The sequence below is a fragment of the Ostrinia nubilalis genome, chromosome 17, assembly GCF_963855985.1.
Source record: "Ostrinia nubilalis chromosome 17, ilOstNubi1.1, whole genome shotgun sequence".
NCBI lineage: Eukaryota > Metazoa > Arthropoda > Insecta > Lepidoptera > Crambidae > Ostrinia > Ostrinia nubilalis.
This window is the reverse complement of record NC_087104.1, coordinates 12,580,556-12,586,747: the sequence shown is the minus strand read 5'-3', so window position 1 is coordinate 12,586,747 and position 6,192 is coordinate 12,580,556.

The window sequence follows — 6,192 nt, the reverse complement described above, 5'->3', positions numbered from 1 at the left end:
AGTTCTGACTGAAGACATATACGATAAATTCACGCCTATGTAGACCTAGGCATAGACTAATAGAGCCTAGGCGGTACAAGATTTATGCCCGTTTTCACCATCAATCCCTATTTTTAAGTGACCCCTATCCTACGCCATAACAAGATTTTTTTTTTCATATAGGTCAATTAAAATTTGACGGGAATAATGCCCGTTTTCACCATCAATCTTAAGAAGTTTAGGTGACCCCTATGAAAACAAAATTCCTGTTATTTGTTACCAAAGGGGTCACATAAAAATGAGAAATTGATAGTGAAAACAGGCACAAGACTCTCATCCCGAATTCCCATCAACTTAGTAACTTAGAGGGACATTAAATGTAGTTAAGTAGGTACCTACCTAATTATGGAAATAAGTTAATGACTTCAATGGTTAGCAGTACTTATAAACTATTACTTAATGGCAAGGAACAACTTGTCTTAAGACACTTTATTTTTGCCTTGAAATACAATAGCTTCAAAGTTAATTTTAGTCGCTTTGAAGTCCAATAGTCTTGGCTAGTTTGTAAAAAGTGACGTCATAACTTCGACTTGCCATACATTTGTGAATGGATATGGTCATTTATGAGTCACATTCTCAAACAAACTTTGACTATGAACTGGTGATGCCAAATTCATAAATTAACTATAAGCGGCCCGCTCTGGCTTCGCACGGGTGCAATGGATTTTCTCGGCTTTTCTCTTCTATAATATGAATGTTTTATAGATAAAAACCTTCCTCTTGAAGCACTCTATTAACTAAAAATCCGTTGCAAAGTTCTAAAGATCTAAGCATACATAGGGACAGACAGACAGGAAACCGACTTTGTTTTATACTAAGTAGAGATAGAGATTTATTAACAATTTTCGCTAATAACTGCAATCTACGGTTTAACAAAAGTTTAGAGCCATAACGTAGAGAAGACGAACGTTTAGTAAAATCGTCTTATTCGAAGTTATACAACAAGAATTTGTTACTTTACTAGCATGATAGCCTTTTAAACTTTACTCTAGACCAAGTTTAGGAAGTGATAGTTCATGTAACCGATGCTTTAATCCGCGTAATAAACATTTTAATTAACTTTATGAACGGCAAGATGGCTATCTACCCACAAAATGGTCTGTATGTAGGCTAATTCTAGTATTTTGACTTTAAATACCGCTTCCTAGCATTTGTTTCGGCAGGTTTTAGTTTCTGACTGTTATAACATAATGGTTGGATTGATGATACATCTTTTAAAAGATAAGATTAAGATAATAATAAATGATACGTGAAGACTCTGACTTGGTCGTAAAGGCTTGGTAGAGTTTTCCTCAAATTGGGAACAACAACTTTTTTGGGGTTTAAGTATAATATTTTGATAACTGACTGGCCATTGGGGAATTAAGGCCCAGTATAGAATGAGCACGTGATTGACCGGAAAAAGAATAGAAATATATGAACATACTAGCTTTCCGCCCGCGGCTTCGCCCGCGTGGAATTTTGTGTCACAGAAAAACTTTATCGCGCGCGTCCCTGTTTCAAAAACCGGGATAAAAACTATCCTATGTTCTTTCCCGGGACTCAAACTATCTCTATGCCAAATTTCATCAAAATCGGTTGCGAGGTTTAAGCGGGAAAGCGTAACAGACAGACAGACAGACAGAGTTACTTTTGCATTTATAATATTAGTTGGGATTATTTAGCTATTAATTAATAAGGTAGTTAAGTAAATTAGATTACGAGTAGAAACATAGAATAAAAAACTATATACTTAGTGAACAACTTAGTAGGTAGGTAGGTAATCTACATTCGGCAAATATGAATTTAAATAGGTTTCGTTATGACCAAAACTTACTTTAAAAAAATAATGGTCCATTCTCTACAAAATTGACTCAATGACATCTATTGTTAATTTAGATGTAGTTTACTTAATTGTAATAACTAGGTATTTTGCAAATAACTGGCATTGAAACATTTCACAAACACGCGACAATGTGCGAACATTACAAAATACTTAATAAGTATCCGATGCCCTTGGTTCTAGTAAAATAATATTCTAGATTTATTGTGTGAAATTATAACGTATCAAAGGATTTACGCAACGTTTTATCCGAATCCCGTGTGATTAACTTTAGAAAATAACGAGTTTAGTGTTGTAACCCATTGTTCCGTTATACAGGGTGTCGCGTTAGAGTGGTCAGCAAATTAATCTTTTAGCAATTCTGCGGGCTGCTATGTCGGTCACCTTGGTGGATCTCTATGCTGATTCATCACGCGGGTAAGGTGCCCTTGAGCCTTCGTATGAGGCCCACTATAACGTATAAGTGAATAGGCACTTACAGGGCAGATATGTAGGTACCATCCTAGACTGCATCCCACTTAACACCAGGTGCGCTTGTGGTCAAATATCTGCCTTGTTATGCATAAAAAAAAACTATCAAAACTTAGATTAATTTGTCTGTCATCACTGGCGACTCTCCACACTGCTGCACTGGTTAGACTTTTGTCTTGAGACACTGGTATTTCGGACGTGAATATTATATCGCGAAGCTTTCTGAACGCTGCCTAGCCGAGTTGGGATAGCGCAGGACCGGTCGTTCTCAAAAAATTTGGGGAAGGACTTTGTCCAGCAGTGGACGTCATTTGACTGAAACGAACGATGAATCTTTAAGTATCTACTTAACTTTGAACAAGAACAAGTATTTTCTTATGCCAACCCAAAATTGGAACATCCTGTATACTCCGTTCATTTTCGGCTTAATAATGTGGTGTGTCTTCGAAGCTTATAATATCTGTGTGGGAGCGCGATACGGTTGTTTTGTTTCGTCTGTCATTGGTATCATTTCAAATTGAATTGTAACAATGCCTTCCATCTTATAGGCAGCTAGGGTTGTCAACAAATTTAATCTGAAGACACTTCTACTTCTGATCACCCAAGATTTTCAGCAAGATCGAAAAAATCCTGCATAACAAAATTTTTGTTAACGAACTACCTACTAGAAATAATAGACATACAGATTTTTTTATAATAGGCTAGATGACAAAATTTCAATTATTTGTCCGTCAGACAGATAATTAGAAAATATTAGACTCATATTTTTTATTTTCTTTCATAATTAAATAATAACAGTGCTACATCGAGTTGAAATGGCGCGATACGTCACGTTTGAGTAGAATTTTTACTCAAAAGTGACGTCACGCGACATTTCAACTCAATATAATACTGTAATTATTCGATTATGGAAAAAAATTAAAAATATGAGTCTAATATTTTCTAATTATCTGTCTGACGGACTAAATAGAATTTCGATTTCATTACCCAGTCATCATCCCTATTACAGAAAACCAGCTTTTGCTTGCGTCTTTGCCGGTGTGAAAATAATTCAGTTTTGACTCGCTATGCTCATGTATAAAACTGTTTCATCGAAATCAGTCCAATAGTTTTTGGATGAAAGAGTTCATTCAAATCGTCCACCAATCCCCACAAGCTTTCATATTCATAATATCAGTAGGACATTGAGGATCAAATAGCGTCTAGTTCACCCAGACATTATTTCGTCAATCTTACCCTGACGGCCCCGGTCTAACCGGACGCTCTTGAAGCTTAGGGCCTATCGCTCTTCATCCGGACGATGACAACCCTGGCTAGGGCTGATGTTACGCAAAAACGTTACCGCCTTTTTGGTTCAGATGAAAGATATGCCTCGGAGTTGGATCACACACTTTTGTATCAATTTGAGGATGTTACACCATCGGATGGAGGAAATTGGTGGCGCCTTCTTATTATTAATTTGTATGATGAAAATGACCATTGTAAACAACATCGTAGTTAATTTAAGAGCAGAGTAAAATGATTATACTATGGTTAACAGTATCGCTTGTTTTTTTAAGAACTCTGCTGGTAGCTGTAGGCGACTTTTCTAGATATACCTGGCAATAAAAAAAAGTCATAAAACTCATTTTATTTTTGCAAGTAGGCTTTTAAAAACTACTCCTGAAAACTTTCAGTATGTACGAATATGTTCCAGAGCAAGCTTTTAGATAGTAAACACCCCTCAGATTATGATTGTCTGACGGTTGTCAAATCTACCTACTTAACATCTTAATGTGCACTATATTTTTAATTACATAAAGCTAGAAAGATAAACCTAATCCTATTGAAGAGTTTAGGTCCAATGACACTACCCTGAGTTACGCCACGGACCCGTCCAATGCGACTTGTTATTAAATCTAGGCCACATTGTCACTTAGCACTGTCCAGTTATACAACTCAATCGCAGACGGAAGGCCGGATGGAACAATGCACAACAATGGTGACGGGTCTGGGACGATTCCGAGGCGATTACGTAACGATTCAGTTAAGCTAGGCTTCCTAGGTGCATGGTTAATGTCGTTAGTAAGTGCCGTTTATTTTTGGATTACTAAATTATGACCCTAATCTATTGTTGGGTAAGAATGATTTTCGCAGAAAAATGGATGATGGAGTCACGAATTGTCGGCACATGTCCAGTTGTGGACTGTCAAACTGATCAGCTGTTACGAATCCCATACTCATTATGTTTTTTTTACACTTTAAGCAAACCAAATGCCGATTGGGGGAACGTTGATAGGTCATACTATGGCTTGTAGATGGTGCTGTCCTGACTCACCAATTCTAATGGCTTCCAATGACAGATTCTACTGGAAGGCAGGTGGGAAAATAATGGGGGCACCCTACTCTTCCCGTACCCTTTCTGGCGGGGAGAACCTTACATTGCGATCATCAGGTGCGATTGCGATCAAACACCTAGACAGGTGTTTGATCGTAACAAGACTGTTATGCATTAAAAAAAGCATAGTGTAGTTACTAGCTATTCGGGATTTCATGCACTTTACAGACTGATACATGTTCAGCTGTTGCAGGATGAGGTTGCCCATGATGTACAGTCGACACCACATTTTATACTACACGACTAATTTAGAAAAATAGCACCAATTGCAACGGTATAAGATACCACAGTGTAGCTCGATTTGCTATCCGTACCATGATTGTGGCGATCGAAAGAATGTTAAGATCTTGAGAGATGACTTGCCTTTAAAAATCTCAAAAGGCTGGGTGAAGGTAATTTGATAATTTGAACGATAAGTGGTTGTGGGGTGATGGTGGGCTAACACGGCATCCTCAAAAGGCAATGCTACACTTAGCTCGAGCCTTTGACCTGAACTCACGCAACTGGGCAACCTCACACCTACGCGCACGCGTCGCCTGTAGTATAGCTGAGCTTTAAGCAGTAACATTTCTATGGATCACAAAATTGTAATTGGACTGTTGCTTATGTAGGATTTTTTTTCAACTTTTCACCACACTCATTTTCCGATTCAAGATTCCAGGAACGTTTACTTCGCCCAGTTGATCGCTGTCCAATTTAGGTGGTGAATCTACCCGGTTCCTCTACTCAAGAGAAGGTTAGTAAAAAGACGTGTTCTAAAGTAAGTAGTAAAGTAACATCTTAGGTTCCTACTACACTACTACTGGCATATAATTAAGGTGATTGCTATAGTAATTAGCCTATACATAGTTATTGGCATATTGGATTGTTAATAAGTAAGAGACAAAAATATTTACTACATTGGTCTGCGTATTGCTCAGAAAAAATATTTGTTTCTTTTCCTCTCTTAATAACTTCCATTAGGCTTGTTTCTTTTCATTTTAGGCAAGTTGGCCAATAACTATGTGTGGCGACACGCCAGTACAAACTATTTACTACATTGGCTAATTAGTATAGCGATCACCCTAGTACTTACTAGATTTGTATAGTTTATAGGCCGTGATTATTTTAATCCGTGCTAACGCGAAACGTGAGCTTACTCAGTGTTCCCGCACTGCGAACACTGCGGTGTATCAGTCTGAAGAGTCGTGGGAGAGCATTCAATGGCATTTTCGCAATTCCAACTGTTATGGAACTTACTAAATCATGTCATTTATCGCATCCATAAAACTAAGCGTTGTTTTTGTGCTGCAACATTTTGAGACTTGGAAAATTTTAATGATAGGACCTACATAATATTCGCATCGTAAGCAAGCAGTCAGCGAACAGTACGCAGAACTGACGGCCGATGGGGCAGCAAGGATCTGGAATGGAGGCCGCGTACCGGAAAACGCAGCGTGTGACGTCCACCTACAAAGTGGACCGACGACATCGTAAAGGTAGC